This window comes from Cherax quadricarinatus, unplaced genomic scaffold (genome assembly GCF_038502225.1).
Source record: "Cherax quadricarinatus isolate ZL_2023a unplaced genomic scaffold, ASM3850222v1 Contig769, whole genome shotgun sequence".
NCBI lineage: Eukaryota > Metazoa > Arthropoda > Malacostraca > Decapoda > Parastacidae > Cherax > Cherax quadricarinatus.
The window spans coordinates 1-18,987 of record NW_027195795.1 but is presented as its reverse complement, the minus strand read 5'-3'; positions in this window follow the sequence as shown (position 1 = coordinate 18,987).

Sequence of the window (18,987 nt, the reverse complement as noted above, 5' to 3'; positions counted from 1 at the left end):
GTTTTAGTAGTGGAAGTTGTAGTAGTGGAAGTTGTCATATTGGAAGTTGTAGCAGTGGAGGTAGTATTAATGGAAAGTGTAGTAGAGGGAGTTGTAGAAGAGGAAATTGTGGAAGTAGAAGTTATAGAAGTTGGTGGAGGTGTTGGAGGTGTTGGAGGTGTTGGAGGTGTTGGAGGTGTTGGAGGTGTTTGTTTTCTGGTTTTCGTGTGCTGGAGGTGACTGTGGTGATGGTGATGGTGGTGGTGATGATTGTGGTCATGGTAGTCAGTTGTGGTGGAGATTGTTGAAGTTGTAGTAGTAGAATATGTAGTGCTTGAACTTGTAGTAGTGGAAGTTGTAGTAGTGGAAGTCGTTGTAGTGGAAGTTGTAGTAAGTTGTAGTAGGATGGAAGTTGCATTAGTTGTAGTGTGGAAGTTGTAGTGCAGTGGAAGTTTTAGTTGTGGAAGTTGAAGTAGCGGAAGTTGCAGTCGTGGAAGTTGTAGTAGTGGAAGTTATAGTAATGGAAGTTGTAGTAGCGGAAGTTGTAGTAGTGGAAGTTTTAGTAGTGGAAGTTGTAGTAGTGGAAGTTGTCATAATGGAAGTTGTAGCAGTGGTGGTAGTATTAATGGAAAGTGTAGTTGAGGGAGTTGTAGTAGAGGAAATTGTGGAAGTAGAAGTTATAGAAGTTGGTGGAGGTGTTGGAGGTGTTGGAGGTGTTGGAGGTGTTGGAGGTGTCGGAGGTGTTGGAGGTGTTTCAGGTTTTGGAGGTGTCGGAGGTGTTGGAGGTTTTCTGGTTTTCTTGTGCTGGTGGTGACTGTGGTGATGGTGATGGTGGTGGTGATGATGGTGGTCGTGGTAGTCAGTTGTGGTGGAGGTTGTTGAAGTTGTAGTAGTAGAATATGTAGTGCTTGAACTTGTAGTAGTGGACGTTGTAGTAGTGGAAGTCGTAGTAGTGGAAGTCGTAGTAGTGGAAGTTGTAGTTGTGGAAGTCGTAGTAGTGGAAGTTGTAGTTGTGGAAGTTGAAGTTGTGGAAGTTGTAGTAGTGGAAATTGTAGTTGTGGAAGATGTAGTAGTGGAAGTTGTAGTAGTGGAAGTTGTAGTTGTGGAATTTGTGGTGGAAGTTGTAGTTGTGGAAGTTGTCGTAATGGAAGTTGTATCAGTGGACTTAGTATTAATGGAAGGTGTAGTAGAGGGAGTTGTAGTAGAAGAGATTTTGGAAGTAGAAGTTATGGAAGTTGTTGGAGGTGATGGAGGTGTTGGAGGTTTTCTGGATTTCTTGTTTTGCTGGTGATTGTGGTGATGGTGATGGTGGTGGTGATGATGGTGGTCGTGGTAGTCAGTAGTGGTGGAGATTGTTGAAGTTGTAGTCGTAGAATTTGTAGTAGTTGAACTTGTAGTAGTGGACGTTGTAGTAGTGGAAGTTGCAGTAGCGGAAGTTGTAGTTGTGGAAGTTGTTGTTGTGGAAGTTGTAGTTTTGGAAGTTGTAGTAGTGGACGCTGTAGTAGTGGAAGTTGTAGTAGTGGAAGTTGTCATAATGGAAGTTGTAGCAGTGGTGGTAGTATTAATGGAAAGTGTAGTAGAGGGAGTTGTAGTAGAGGAAATTGTGGAAGTAGAAGTTATAGAAGTTGGTGGAGGTGTTGGAGGTGTTGGAGGTGTTGGAGGTGTCGGAGGTGTTGGAGGTGTTGGAGGTGTTGAAGGTGTCGGAGGTGTTGGAGGTGTTGGAGGTTTTCTGGTTTTCTTGTGCTGGTGGTGACTGTGGTGATGGTGATGGTGGTGGTGATGATGGTGGTCGTGGTAGTCAGTTGTGGTGGAGGTTGTTGAAGTTGTAGTAGTAGAATATGTAGTGCTTGAACTTGTAGTAGTGGAAGTTGTAGTAGTGGAAGTCGTAGTAGTGGAAGTTGTAGTAGCGGAAGTTGTAGTCGTGGAAGTTGTAGTAGTGGAAGTTTTAGTTGTGGAAGTTGAAGTAGCGGAAGTTGTAGTCGTGGAAGTTGTAGTAGTGGAAGTTATAGTAATGGAAGTTGTAGTAGTGGAAGTTTTAGTAGTGGAAGTTGTAGTAGTGGAAGTTGTCATAATGGAAGTTGTAGCAGTGGTGGTAGTATTAATGGAAAGTGTAGTTGAGAGAGTTGTAGTAGAGGAAATTGTGGAAGTAGAAGTTATAGAAGTTGGTGGAGGTGTTGGAGGTGTTGGAGGTGTTGGAGGTGTTGGAGGTGTTGGAGGTGTTGGAGGTGTCGGAGGTGTTGGAGGTGTTTCAGGTTTTGGAGGTGTCGGAGGTGATGGAGGTGTTGGAGGTTTTCTGGTTTTCTTGTGCTGGTGGTGACTGTGGTGATGGTGATGGTGGTGGTGATGATGGTGGTCGTGGTAGTCAGTTGTGCTGGAGGTTGTTGAAGTTGTAGTAGTAGAATATGTAGTGGTTGAAATTGTAGTAGTGGAAGTTGTAGTAGCGGAAGTTATAGTCGTGTAAGTTTTAGTAGTGGAAGTTGAAGTTGTGGAAGTTGTAGTACTGGAGGAAGTTGTAGTGGAAGATGTAGTAGTGGAAGTTGTAGTAGTGGACGTTGTAGTTGTGTAAGTTTTAGTAGTGGAAGTTGAAGTTGAGGAAGTTGTAGTAGTGGAAGTTGTAGTAGTGGAAGTTGTAGTAGTGGAAGTTGTAGTAGTGGAAGTTGTAGTAGTGGAAGCTGTAGTAGTGGAAGTTTTAGTAGTGGAAGTTGTAGTAGTTGAAGTTGTCATAATGGAAGTTGTAGCAGTGGAGGTAGTATTAATAGAAAGTGTAGTAGAGGGAGTTGTAGAAGAGGAAATTGTGGAAGTAGTAGTTATAGAAGTTGGTGGAGGTGTTGGAGGTGTTGGAGGTGTCGGAGGTGTTGGAGGTGTTGGAGGTGTTGGAGGTGTTGGAGGTGTCGGAGGTGTTGGAGGTGTTGGAGGTTTTCTGGTTTTCTTGTGCTGGTGGTGACTGTGGTGATGGTGATGGTGGTGGTGATGATGGTGGTCTTGGTAGTCAGTTGTGGTGGAGGTTGTTGAAGTTGTAGTAGTAGAATATGTAGTGCTTGAACTTGTAGTAGTGGACGTTGTAGTAGTGGAAGTCGTAGTAGTGGAAGTGGTAGTTTTGGAAGTTGTAGTAATGGAAGTTGTAGTAGCGGAAGTTGTAGTCGTGGAAGTTGTAGTAGTGGAAGTTTTAGTTGTGGAAGTTGAAGTAGCGGAAGTTGTAGTCGTGGAAGTTGTAGTAGTGGAAGTTGAAGTTGTGGAAGTTGTAGTAGTGGAAGTTGTAGTAGTGGAAGTTGTAATAGTGGAAGTTGTAGTAGTGGAAGTTGTAGTAGTGGAAGTTGAAGTTGTGGAAGTTGTAGTAGTGGAAGTTGTAGTAGTGGAAATTGTATTAGTGGAAGTTGTCGTAATGGAAGTTGTAGCAGTGGAGGTAGTATTAATGGAAGGTGTAGTAGAGGGAGTTGTAGTAAAGGAAATTGTGTAAGTAGAAGTTATAGCAGTTATTGGAGGTGTTGGAGGTTTTCTGGTTTTCTTGTGCTGGTGGTGATTGTGGTGATGGTGATGGTGGTGGTGATGATGGTGGTCGTGGTAGTCAGTTGTGGTGGAGGTTGTTGAAGTTGTAGTAGTAGAATATGTTGTGGTTGAACTTGTAGTAGTGGACGTTGTAGTAGTGGAAGTCGTAGTAGTGGAAGTGGTAGTTTTGGAAGTTGTAGTAATGGAAGTTGTAGTAGCGGAAGTTGTAGTCGTGGAAGTTGTAGTAGTGGAAGTTTTAGTTGTGGAAGTTGAAGTAGCGGAAGTTGTAGTCGTGGAAGTTGTAGTAGTGGAAGTTGAAGTTGTGGAAGTTGTAGTAGTGGAAGTTGTAGTAGTGGAAGTTGTAATAGTGGAAGTTGTAGTAGTGGAAGTTGTAGTAGTGGAAGTTGAAGTTGTGGAAGTTGTAGTAGTGGAAGTTGAAGTTGTGGAAGTTGTAGTAGTGGAAGTTGTAGTAGTGGAAGTTGTAATAGTGGAAGTTGTAGTAGTGGAAGTTGTAGTAGTGAAAGTTGAAATTGCGGAAGTTGTAGTAGTGGAAGTTGTAGTAGTGGAAATTGTATTAGTGGAAGTTGTCGTAATGGAAGTTGTAGCAGTGGAGGTAGTATTAATGGAAGGTGTAGTAGAGGGAGTTGTAGTAAAGGAAATTGTGTAAGTAGAAGTTGTAACAGTTATTGGAGGTGTTGGAGGTTTTCTGGTTTTCTTGTGCTGGTGGTGATTGTGGTGATGGTGATGGTGGTGGTGATGATGGTGGTCGTGGTAGTCAGTAGTGGTGGAGATTGTTGAAGTTGTAGTAGCATAATTTTTAGTTGTTGAGCTTGTAGTAGTGGACGTTGTAGTAATGGAAATCGTAGTAGTGAAACTTGTAGTTGTGGAAGTTGTAGTTGGTGAAGCTGTAGTAGTGGAAGTTGTAGTATTGGTAGATGTAGTAGGGGAAGTTGTAGTAGTGTGAGTTGTTGTAATGGAAGTTGTAACAGTCGAGGTAGTATTATTGGAAGGTTCAGCAGAGGGAGTTGAGGTAGTAGTGGAAGTTGTAGTAGTGGAAGTTGTAGTAGTGGAAGTTGTAGTAGTGGAAGTTGTAGTAGTGGAAGTTGTAGTAGTGGAAATTGTAGTAGTGGAACTTGTAGTAGTAGAAGTTGTAGTAGTGGAAGTTGTAGTTGTGGAAGTAGTAGTGGAAGTTGTAGTAGTGGAAGTTGTAGTAGTGGAAGTTGTAGTAGTGGAACTTGTAGTAGTAGAAGTTGTAGTTGTGGAAGTTGTAGCTCTGATGGATGTAGTACTGAACGTGGTTGTTTTTGTAGGTGAACTTGTTTCTGAAAGTAATGAAAAAATAAGTGGAAATTAGTATTGTAATTGATAAGATTTTCTTGACTAATTCAACTGCACTTCCGTCTAGGTCATGAATAATAATTTGTGTTGTAATATATGGCGTTACATTATAATTCATGATAATATTCTGTGATTTATGCCCTTATAAAGTAATACCTGGTAAGATTCTCTAATATGCCATTAGAAATATAATTATTCTTTTTTTCAACACATTTGTTTTCCTAAGTACAATGATTTGTTAAAGGGGTTTTATAGCCTATCGAAAATATGTGGGTCATTATGGCCTCATAAAACCTGTTCGCCAGCAGCCAAGAATAATTTAATCTCTGAAATAAGGCCACTCTGTATATATACTTTAGAGCAAGCCACTCCTTCTCTAAAGTATGCTACACTTTAGAGCAGTGGTTCCCAAACTGGGGGTAAATTACCCCCTGGGGGTAATTTAACCATTTTTGGGGGGTAATGGAGGGGTGACAGAAAAAAAGTTATGAATTCTGAAAATCAAGAAAACAATGTGGTACCCGGTATGAGGATTATTGTTAACTTTGTCTTAGTATATAAAGTTGTAAAGTAAACCTATTATAAGTAAGTAATAAAGTGAAACGAAATAACAATAAACATCAAAAACTAATATACAGTATTAGAAAAGAAGAAATATATAGCTAAGTGTGTGGAAACCCAAAAGTATTTTGACAAGTATGCTTCAGGACAAAAGTCACTCAGTAGCCCAGATCGACCTGTCCAGTACGCGTCACTCACTTCCTGAGGCTGCCTCTATTTCACACTGTCAGTTTATCTGTGAGCATCAGCCGAGGTAGACATAAGCTGGTATGAAGCCAAGAATTTCTAAACTAGCTTCAAGTATGCAACTCCATCCATCCCACTGATGTTCTTGACATCTTTGGTAATAGTCATTAGAGATGCACAATGTTCAAATACAATAAATAAAAGAAAATATCTCAAGTGTTTTAATTTAGCCATATATATCAATAATAACAACATTTTGTGAAAGGGGTAACATGCTTTATGTGGCATGTTAAATTGGGTAACAAGCTGAAAAAGTTTGGGAACCACTGCTTTAGAGCAAGAGCGGATCACTATGACAAGGTGTTGGACGCTCTAGAGGACGAACAAAACACAGATGTAGTATGCACACACTGTGCGAAAGCTTTCACAAGTGCGATAATGGTGTAATAGCGCACAAAATGCGTAACAAAGAAATAACGGGGAAAGTTAGTAGATGGATCTATAGCTTCCTAACAGAAGACAAAGAGTAAGCCTTAGGCAGCTACAGTGAAAAGCTCTGTTCCACAAGACACAGTACTTGCCCCAATCCTGTTACTCATCCTCATACCTGACATAGACAGGGATGTAAGCCATAGCAGTGTCTCCCTTTGCGGATGACACCCAAGTTTGCACTACAGTGTCCTCCATCGAAGACTCTGCAAGACTCTAATTGGACATCAGCCAAATCTTGAGATGTGCCACAGATAACAGTATGAAGTTCAATGAAGAGAAATATTCAGATATGGGAAACTTGAGGCAACTAAAACTATATCGGAGTTTACAATAAATTCCAACCACTCAATCGAGCACAAAACTAATGTCAAGGACCTGGGAGTGAAAATATCAGAGGATCTCACTTTCAAAGACCACAACTAGGTATCTAGTACATCTGCTAGAAAAATGTTAAATAGGATGGATAATGAGAAAATTTAAAACTCGGGATGCCAATCCCTTGGTGATTCACTTCAAATCCCTTGTTCTCTCTGGGCTGGAATATTGCTGTACGCTAACGGCGCCTTTCAAGGCTGGCGAAATTACTGACGTGAACAATGTACATAGAACCTTCGCGACACACAAGTACGATAAAACATTTATATTACTGGGAATGGTTGAATTTCCTTTACTTGTATTCCCTGGAACGTAAGCAAGAAAGATACATCTTAATATGCAACTGGAAAATCCTATAAGGATTAGTATCAATTTTGCACACGAAAACCACTACCTACAAATCAAAATACTCGGCAGGAAATGCAGCATTCCCCCGATGAAAAGCAAAGGCGCAACGAGCACACTAAGAGACAACACAATAAGTGTCAGCTGTCTGAGAAGCTTCAACTACCTCCCAGCATATGTAAGGGGGGACTACAAATAGATTCCTGGTTCCTGACATGCACCTAACTTTAGTACGTGACCAGCTAGGCTGTGGTTCGTACGTCAGTCTACGTGCAGCCAGCAGTAACGTCCCTGATCGACCGCAAGGCCTGCGGTTCTCTGTGCCGCAGCTGCTTGGAGACTCAGGATTCATTGAGATACATACGTCTCTAGGTAAATGTATCTTGAGTGAATGTACTGGGTAACCAATGAAAAAATTATTATATTTTCCTGATAAATATATAAAGTTGGATTGGAATACGTTTTACAAATTATAATTATTAATAATGCTAGTAATTTAAAAAGCACCAAACCAATATTGATCAAGCAGCACTGCATTTTACAATTAAATAACAATATGTGTTTTCCTTTGAGAAAGAAATAATGTGGCAGATGAGTTTGTGATGAAGATTTTTCTCCCTGACAAGGTTTTACGAAGGTAAAAGTTATATGAATACTGACAATTTCAATTAAAAGCCACAAATACACACACATTTAGGACATCTTCCTTGAATAAGCTTCTGTCCTGGGACCTTGGTCACTCCTAATTGTACAAGAGAATTATTTCAGGTCAAACATTATATGGAACTGAAGATTCATATCGTCAGAGGACAAGTGAAAGTTTTCTAATTACCGAGCACAAAGCACTAGTAAATCAGTTATAAGTAGTATCATATGTACAACAGTATTTTGAGATTACATATTTACCAGCTCTTTGTTCTATAATGATGGAAGTAGTATTTAAGAAGGATTCAATAGTGTTGCCTCTCCCTGTTAGATTATCTGTAGAACATCTTTCTTTTGTTCTAATGCATGAAACGGTTTCTTTTAAATCTTTGTTAGACAGTCATTACTGGTGTTGTCTCCATTTCACACATTTCTATGTTTTTCACCTACTAAGAAAAGATTTCCTTTCGTTTCCTGCTACGTAGTTCATGTTGCACCCCAGCATGGAGCTCATGTTGTACCCCAGCATGGAGCTCATGTTGTACCTCAGCATGGAGCTCATGTTATACCCCAGCATGGAGCTCATGTTACACCCCAGTATGGAGCTCTTGTTACACCCCAGCATGGAGCTCATGTTACACTCCAGCATGGAGCTCATATTACACCCCAGTATGAAGCTCTTGTTACACCCAGCATGGAGCTCATGTTACACCCCAGCATGGAGCTCATGTTACACTTCAGCATGGAGCTCATATTACACCCCAGCATGGAGCTCATATTACACCCCAGCATGGAGCTCATGTTACACCCCAGCACAGAGCTCATGTTACACCCCAGCACGGAGCTCATGTTACACCCCAGCATGGAGCTCATGTTACACCCCAGCATTATGCTCATGTTACACTCCAGCATGGAGCTCATGTTACACCCCAGCATGGTACAGTGTAAACGCCTGCTTTACTGTTCGGTGTGTCACATGATCTTTGATAAAGACGTGGCTATTGCAGCAACGCGGATGTTGCTTCTTCAAAGGACTTGGATGGAGTTGTCAGTGGTTCATTCTCACGGTAAAATCAAGAATTTGAGTTTCTCGGAAGAAGGGATTTTTGCCGAGATAAGTATATTTTTAGCCCTCGTGTGGAGCAGTTAGGGAATTGTATGCATAATGTCCTGGAATTCTTCTATGATTTTGGAAATGGAGATACGGAATGCTCTTACGATTACCCAAATGACCACACTACTATTAATGCAAAATTCGTTGTGTGAGTAGAAATTAGTTGGTCATCCAGTTTAAGAGTGCATGTGAGAGTAGTTTCTGTGTTCGTGACATTATAATGATTTTGTTTATTGAGAGTATTGGGATATGTGGCTATAATGTCATCAACTTTACTTAACAGACACAGGTAAGAGCTGTACAGTTATAGATGAGAGTTTTCATTCTGTACAGACATCGAGGGGAGTTTTATTCTGTTTTTATTATGCATAACACATAACAGCCTCATCATTTCGCGTAGGGATGTTTAACACAAGCCTGTGCATCAATACAATGAAAAATAAAGTTGGGTTAAATACTCCACCCAGAGGTGCACCTTGTTCAAATGAGAACTAGTGGTACTCTTGTAACTTTTATTTTTGACTGAGCCAGCTCTGTTTCTCAGGTACCTGACACCGAACTTGACCATTACTTCCATGATGAGTTTTATGTATCTTGCGTAAAATAAAGTTCTGATATCAATTAAGAATGCCTCTGTATTAAGTCGCTGTCCTGTGGAATACTTAGCAAAACAAATCAGGTGCTTCTCCCTGGCAAGAACCCACAGAGGCTGGGAGAGTCACCGAGTGTCTTACGGACAATCCCTTTAAAGTCTTTGCACATGCAGGATATTAATAAAATTAGTCTTAACTTGTGCGAGTTTGGCTTTGAGATGGGTACTATAAGAGACTGTAGAGAGGTCTGGTAAGACGTCATCTTGCAGACTGAACCTACACATGTAAGAAGAGTTTGAAGTAGCTTTGCCTTTTTTATTGGAGTTTCAAGCAGGTATCATCTACGATTATCTTACAAGCAATAATAATTCTCATTTTCCTGTTGATATGATTTTTTTTTTTGTGACGAATAGGTGAAGTTGCAGGTTCTGAGGCAAGCTTTGCATACTTGTTATACATATATGTTGGTTAATTAACATGCCAACACAGGTCAAAGGTTAGTAATATTTATCAGAGATGTGTTCGGCCTTGTTTTTTTCCTTGAATTAGAAGTCTAAGCATTCATGACTAACAAGAACTGTTCTTAATAGAAGCTTTGTATTTTCTCTTTTAACTTCCTAAATTTATAGTTTTCCTAAGAAAATGATAAGCAGCTGCTTTGCATTCTGAATATTTCTCTATCAGTTCATGCTTATTTATTGTCACACTGAGAATACACAAGCTGCTCCTTCATAGTTGAAGTTCAGTTGCCTTGCTGGCCTAGGTGTTGTGATAATTCTTCATCCCGGAGTAAGATCTGTACACAGCACATTCACGATAGTAAAGGTTAATACATCATATTAGTGGTACATCTTAGGTTAGGAGTGCATTTGCAGGTTTTCAGGGAAGGTGACGGCATTACTAACAAGAACAGTGGCTAGACATAATTTACTGTGCATGTTCTTAGGAGAGATATGCATCACTGTGTTGTAGGTAAGCTTAAGCTTAGACGTTTGTGATATTGTGATAAGGACATAGATATATGGAATGGTTTTACTCATAATCATAATTTTTAAAGGGTGGACCAATAAGCCTGCGGAAGGTGTCGGTCAAAAGACCTAAAGCTTCAGCGGCGGGTAATCATATGACTAAGATCCTTGTAAGGAGACACGTGTCTGTTTCCTGACAAATCTTACCTAACCTAACCTAACTGGTTGTCAGCGCCTACATAACCATTCTCTATCTCAGATTCGCTCGGAAAACACATTCTTGCAGATGCCACCATTTCTCGTGCATTTTTTCGTTATGTATAAACCTGGTATTATATATATACAGTTATAACGGAAGATACGACTGATGCCCCACAAGAATCACTATTATAATTTGTGCAATTCCTTTTATATAAATTACATTCCTTGTGTATATATAAACCATATATACAGAAATGAAGATTATTGAAGTTTCCAAAGACATATACTCGTATGAACAAGAGTATGCAAAAGTGGACTTCAATAGGGCTTAGATAAACTGCAAGAATGGTCAGTCAGGTGTCCACTGGTTATCTGTTATGAGAATAAAATCAGAGATTTTCAGACGTTAAACACAGCTTGGAAAGAAACAAATATTGAAGGTAGTAATCAAAGACAATGATATAGAAGTAAGCATTGATTAGTTTGATGAATGTTATTATAGCTAGCTGGTCCAGTGGCTAACGCGATGGTCTGGAGTTTTGTCACTCACTGATCGTGGGTTCTAACCCCACCCCACTCCATAAATGTATGCCAGTTTTCCGACATCACCCTAACTCCGGTAGATTTCGAAAAAGCCATTGACAACATGGCCATGCACTCAGCCCCGGGCCCAGACTCGTGGAACTCTGTTTTCATTAAGAACTGCAAGAAACCCCTCTCGCGTGTCCTAAGTACACTATGGAGGAGGAGCTTGGACATGGGTGAAATTCCAGTCACTTAAAACAAGGGATATAGCCCCACTCCTTAAAGGTGGCAGCAAAGCATTAGCTAAGAACTATAGACCAACTGCTCTGACGTCCCACATCATAAAAATCTTGGAAAGAGTGCTAAGAAGCTGAATTGCAAATAACCTGGATTCCCAAAATCTGCACAATCCAAGGCCACATGGGTTCAGCGCAGGCCGCTCCTGCCTCTCACATCTACTCGATCACTATGATATGACCTTGGATGCACTGGAAGAAAATCAGAATGCAGATGTAATATACACAGACTTTGCAAAAGCGTTTGACAAATGCGATCATGGTGTAATAGCCCATAAAATACGTGCTAAAGGAATAACTAGGAAAGTGGGGAGGTGGATATTCAACTTCCTAACAAACTGAACACAAAGAGCAGTGGTCAACAGACCTAAATCGGAGGCTGCCATAGTGAAGAGCTCTGTTTCACAAGGCACAGTACTCGCCCCCATCTTATTCCTCATCCTCATATCAGACATAGACAGAGATATACATCACAGCACCGTATCATCCTTTGCGGATGATGCTAGGATCAGCATAGGCTGTCATCTGCTGAGGATGCGGTTAACCTCCAAGAAGATATAAACAAAGTTTTCCAGTGGGCAACGGTAAACAATATGATGTTCAATGAGGACAAATTCCAACTACTCCGTTATGGAAAACTGGAGGAGATAATAACTAGAACAGAGTATACTACAGACTCTGGCCATACAATAGAACAGAAAAATAATGTAAGGGACCTGGGAGTAGTAATGTCTGAGGATCTCACTTTCAAGGGTCACAACAGTGCCACGATCGTACGTGCAAAGAAAATAATAGGATGGATAATGAGAACGTTCAAAACGAGAGATGCCAAGCCAATGATGATCCTTTTCAAGTCACTTGTTCTCTCTAGAACGGAATACTGCTGTACATTAATATCTCCATTCAAAGCAGGTGAAATCGCAGATCTAGAAAGTGTATAGAGATCCTTTACTGCATGTATAAGTTCTGTCAAGCACCTTAACTACTGGGAACGCATGGAAGCACTTGACTTGTACTCGTTGGAACGCAGGAGGAAGAGATATATCATAATCTGCACATGGAAAATCCTGGAAGGAATGGTCCCAAATCTACACACAGAAATCACTCCCTACGAAAGTAAAAGACTGGGCAGGCGATGCAAAACGCCCCCAGTTAAAAGTAGGGGCGCCATTGGTACACTAAGGGAAAACGCCATAAGTGTCCAGGGCCCAAGACTGTTCAACAGCCTCCCCATCAAGCATTAGAAGAAATGCCAATAACCCCCTGGCTGCCTTCAAGAGAGAGCTGGACAGATACATAAAGTCAGTGCTGGATCATCCGAGCTGTGACTCGTACGTGGGACTGCGTGCGGCTAGCAGTAACAGCCTAGTTGATCCGGCCCTGATCCATCGGGAGGTCTGGTCATAGACCTGGTCGAGGGGGCGTTGATCCCCGGAACAACCTCCAGGTGGAGTGGATTATTACGTGCAACATATCACCAGAGACTAATATCAACATAATAACTACTTGTTGGTATTGTACACAATTGCAATATTCACAGTTAAGCAATAGTAGCAGCCTACGTAAAAAATAATTACCATACTTTAAAAGAATATTTTAGTTATCAGTAAGAATACGAAGTTAAAAAAATACAAGCAAAAATTACAAGTAAGAATACATTTTAGCTGATTTCAGTTTGGAGATTATGAGTAGTTGACCAGTGTTGCAAGGGATGCATGATATATGTAGTTAACCAGTGTTGCAAGAGAAGCATGATATATCATATATAGTTAACCAGTGTTGCAAGGGAAACATGATATATTATATGTAAATAACAAAAAGGCACAATACCGTGACTGGAACGATGCACAAATAACCCGCACATAAAAGAAAGAAGCTTACGACGACGTTTCGGTCCGACTTGGACCATTGACAAAGTCACACTAACCAGAGGCGGAGCAGGACGGCTATATATAGGCAGGAAGAGGTGGTAGTAGTAGTAGTAGTAGTAGATGGGGATGCCCTGGTGTTGTGCATGTGTCTTAATTTCATCTTGTCGGTATTATATACAATTCTTGTTCTACTACTACTACTACTACCACCACCTCTTCCTGCCTATATATGGCCGTCCTGCTCCGCCTCTGGTTAGTGTGACTTTGTCAATGGTCCAAGTCGGACCGAAACGTCGTCGTAAGCTTCTCTCTTTTATGTGCGGGTTATTTGTGTATATTATATGTAGTTGAGCAGTGTTGCAAGGAAAGCATGATATATTGTATGTAGTTCAGCAGTATTGCAAGTCAAGCATGTTATATGTAGTTGACCAGTGTTGCAAGAGAAGCATGATATATTATATGTAGTTGACCAGTGTTGCAAGGGAAGCATGATATATTATATGTAGTTGACCAGTGTTGCAAGGGAAGCATGATATATTATATGTAGTTGACCAGTGTTGCAAGAGAAGCATGATATATTATATGTAGTTGAACAGTGTTGCAAGGGAAGCATGATATATTATATGTAGTTGACCAGTGTTGCAAGGGAAGCAATGATATATTATATGTAGTTGACCAGTGTTGCAAGGGAAGCATGATATATTATATGTAGTTGACCAGTGTTGCAAGAGAAGGATGATATATTATATGTAGTTGAACAGTGTTGCAAGAGAAGCATGATATATTATATGTAGTTGAACAGTGTTGCAAGGGAAGCATGATATATTATATGTAGTTGACCAGTGTTGCAAGGGAAGCATGATACATTATATGTAGTTGACCAGTGTTGCAAGGGAAGCATGTTATATTATATGTAGTTGACCAGTGTTGCAAGGGAAGCATGATACATTATATGTAGTTGACCAGTGTTGCAAGGGAAGCATGATATATTATATGTAGTTGACCAGTGTTGCAAGGGATGCATAATATGTAGTTGACCAGTGTTGCAAGAGAAGCTTGATATATTATATGTAGTTGACCAGTGTTGCAAGGGAAGCATAATATATTATATGTAGTTGACCAGTGTTGCAAGGGAAGCGTAATATATTACATGTAGTTGACCAGTGTTGCAAGGGAAGCATGATATATTATATGTAGTTGACCAGTGTTGCAAGGGAAGCGTAATATATTACATGTAGTTGACCAGTGTTGCAAGGGAAGCATAATATATTATATGTAGTTGACCAGTGTTGCTAGGGAAGCGTAATATACTACATGTAGTTGACCAGTGTTGCAAGGGAAGCATAATATATTATAAGTAGCTGTCCAGTGTTGCAAGGGAAACATGATATATGTAGTTGACCTGTGTTGCAAGAGAAGCATGATATATTATATGTAGTTGACCAGTGTTGCAAGGGAAGCATGATATATTATATGTAGTTGACCAGTGATGCAAGGGAAGCATGATATATTATATGTAGTTGACCAGTGTTGCAAGGGAAGCATGATATATTATATGTAGTTGACCAGTGTTGCAAGGGAAGCATGATATATTATATGTAGTTGACCAGTGTTGCAAGGGAAGCATGATATATGTAGATGACCAGTGTTGCAAAAGAAGCATGATATATGTTGTTGAGCAGTGTTGCAAGAGAAGCATGACATATTATATGTAGTTGACCAGTGTTGCAAGGTAAGCATGATGTATGTAGTTGACCAGTGTTGCAAGAGAAGCATGATATATTACATGTAGTTGACCAGTGTTGTAAGGGAAGCAAGATGTATGTAGTTGACCAGTGTTGCAAGAGAAGCATGATGTATTATACGTAGTGGAGCAGTGTTGCAAGGGAAGCATGATATATTATATGTAGTTGACCAGTGTTGCAAGGGAATCATGATATATTATATGTAGTTGACCAGTGTTGCAAGGGAAGCATGATATATTATATGTAGTAGAGCAGTGTTGCAAGGGAAGCTTGATATATTATATGTAGTTGACCAGTGTTGCAAGGGATGCATGATATATGTAGTTAACCAGTGTTGCAAGAGAAGCATGATATATTATATGTAGTTGACCAGTGTTGCAAGAGAAGCATGATATATTATATGTAGTTGACCAGTGTTGCAAGGGAAGCATGATATATGTAGTTGACCAGTGTTGCAAGGGAAGCATGATATATTATATGTAGTTGACCAGTGTTGCAAGAGAAGCATGATATATGTAGTTGACCAGTGTTGCAAGGGAAGCATGATATATTATATGTAGTTGACCAGTGTTGCAAGGGAAGCATGATATATTATATGTAGTTGACCAGTGTTGCAAGGGATGCATAATATATGTAGTTGACCAGTGTTGCAAGGGATGAATAATATATGTAGTTGACCAGTGTTGCAAGGAAAGCATGATATTTTGTATGTAGTTGAGCAGTGTTGCAAGAGAAGCATGATATGTTATATGTAGTTGACCAGTGTTGCAAGGGAAGCATGATATGTTATATGTAGTTGACCAGTGTTGCAAGGGAAGTATGATATATGTAGTTGACCAATGTTGCAAGAGAAGCATGATATATTATGTGTAGTTGACCAGTGTTGCAAGGGATGCATGATATGTAGTTGACCAGTGTTGCAAGAGAAGCTTGATATATTATATGTAGTTGACCAGTGTTGCAAGAGAAGCATGATATATTATATGTAGTTGACCAGTGTTGTAAAGGAAGCATGATATATGTAGTTGACCAATGTTGCAAGAGAAGCATGATATATTATATGTAGTTGACCAGTGTTGCAAGAGAAGCATGATATATTAAATGTAGTTGAACAGTGTTGCAAGGGAAGCATGATATGTAGTTGACCAATGTTGCAAGAGAAGCATGATATATTATATGTAGTTGACAAGTGTTGCAAAAGATGCATGATATATTATATGTAGTTGACCAATGTTGCAAGAGAAGCATGATATATTATATGTAGTTGACCAGTGTTGCACGAGAAGCTTGATATATTATTTGTAGTTGGCCAGTGTTGCAAGAGAAGCATGATATATTATATGTAGTTGACCAGTGTTGCAAGGGAAGCATGATATATTATATGTAGTTGACCAGTGTTGCAAGAGATGCATGATATGTAGTTGACCAGTGTTGCACGAGAAGCTTGATATATTATTTGTAGTTGGCCAGTGTTGCAAGAGAAGCATGATATATTATATGTAGTTGACCAGTGTTGCAAGGGAAGCGTAATATACTACATGTAGTTGACCAGTGTTGCAAGGGAAGCATAATATATTATATGTAGTTGACCAGTGTTGCAAGGAAAGCATGATATATTATATGTAGTTAACCAGTGTTGCAAGGGAAGCATGATATATTATATGTAGATAACCAGTGTTGCAAGGGAAGCATGATATATGTAGTTGACCAGTGCTGCAAGGGAAGCATGATATATTATATGTAGTTGACCAGTGTTGCAAGGAAAGCATGATATATTATATGTAGTTAACCAGTGTTGCAAGGGAAGCATGATATATTATATGTAGTTAACCAGTGTTGCAAGGGAAGCATGATATATGTAGTTGACCTGTGTTGCAAGAGAAGCATGATATATTATATGTAGTTGACCAGTGTTGCAAGGAAAGCATGATATATTATATGTAGTTGACCAGTGTTGCAAGGGAAGCATAATATATTATATGTAGTTAACCAGTGTTGCAAGGGAAGCATGATATATGTAGTTGACCAGTGCTGCAAGGGAAGCATGATATATTATATGTAGTTGACCAGTGATGCAAGGGAAGCATGATATTTTATATGTAGTTGACCAGTGTTGCAAGGGAAGCATGATATATTATATGTAGTTGACCAGTGTTGCAAGGGAAGCAATGATATATTATATGTAGTTGACCAGTGTTGCAAGGGAAGCATGATATATTATATGTAGTTGACCAGTGTTGCAAGAGAAGCATGATATATTATATGTAGTTGAACAGTGTTGCAAGGGAAGCATGATATATTATATGTAGTTGACCAGTGTTGCAAGGGAAGCATGATACATTATATGTAGTTGACCAGTGTTGCAAGGGAAGCATGTTATATTATATGTAGTTGACCAGTGTTGCAAGGGAAGCATGATATGTAGTTGACCAATGTTGCAAGAGAAGCATGATATATTATATGTAGTTGACCAGTGTTGCAAGGGATGCATGATATGTAGTTGACCTGTGTTGCAAGAGAAGCTTGATATATTATATATAGTTGACCAGTGTTGCAAGAGATGCATGATATGTAGTTGACCAGTGTTGCAAGAGAAGCTTGATATATTATATGTAGTTGACCAGTGTTGCAAGAGAAGCATGATATATTATATGTAGTTGACCAGTGTTGCAAGGGAAGCATGATATATTATATGTAGTTGACCAGTGTTGCAAGGGATGCATAATATGTAGTTGACCAGTGTTGCAAGAGAAGCTTGATATATTATATATAGTTGACCAGTGTTGCAAGGGAAGCATATTATATTATATGTAGTTGACCAGTGTTGCAAGGGAAGCATGATATATTATATGTAGTTGACCAGTGTTGCAAGGGAAGCATAATATATTATATGTAGTTGACCAGTGTTGCAAGGGAAGCGTAATATATTACATGTAGTTGACCAGTGTTGCAAGGGAAGCATGATATATTATATGTAGTTGACCAGTGTTGCTAGGGAAGCGTAATATATTACATGTAGTTGACCAGTGTTGCAAGGGAAGCATAATATATTATAAGTAGCTGTCCAGTGTTGCAAGGGAAGCATGATATATTATATGAAGTTGACCAGTGTTGCAAGGAAAGCATGACATATGTAGTTGACCAGTGTTTCAAGAGAAGCATGATATATTATATGTAGTTGACCAGTGTTGCGAGGGAAGCATGATATATGTAGTTGACCAGTGCTGCAAGGGAAGCATGATATATTATATGTAGTTGACCAGTGATGCAAGGGAAGCATGATATATTATATGTAGTTGACCAGTGATGCAAGGGAAGCATGATATATTATATGTAGTTGACCAGTGTTGCAAGGGAAGCATGATATATTATATGTAGTTGACCAGTGTTGCAAGGGAAGCATGATACATTATATGTAGTTGACCAGTGTTGCAAGGGAAGCATGATATATGTAGATGACCAGTGTTGCAAAAGAAGCATGATATATGTTGTTGAGCAGTGTTGCAAGAGAAGCATGATGTATGTAGTTGACCAGTGTTGCAAGAGAAGCATGATATATTATATGTAGTTGACCAGTGTTGCAAGGGAAGCATGATATATTATATGTAGTTGAGCAGTGTTGTAAGGGAAGCATGATGTATATAGTTGACCAGTGTTGCAAGAGAAGCATGATGTATTATACGTAGTGGAGCAGTGTTGCAAGGGAAGCATGATATTTTATATGTAGTTGACCAGTGTTGCAAGGGAATCATGATATATTATATGTAGTTGACCAGTGTTGCAAGGGAAGCATGATATATTATATGTAGTTGAGCAGTGTTGCAAGGGATGCATGATATATGTAGTTAACCAGTTTTGCAAGAGAAGCATGATATATTATATGTAGTTGACCAGTGTTGCAAGGGAAGCATGATATATTATATGTAGTTGACCAGTGTTGCAAGGGAAGCATGATATATGTAGTTGACCAGTGTTGCAAGGGAAGCATGATATATTATATGTAGTTGACCAGTGTTGCAAGGGAAGCATGATATATGTAGTTGACCAGTGTTGCAAGGGAAGCATGATATATTATATGTAGTTGACCAGTGTTGCAAGGGAAGCATGATATATTATATGTAGTTGACCAGTGTTGCAAGGGATGCATAATATATGTAGTTGACCAGTGTTGCAAGGGATGAATAATATATGTAGTTGACCAGTGTTGCAAGAGAAGCATGATATGTAATATGTAGTTGACCAGTGTTGCAAGGGAAGTATGATATAT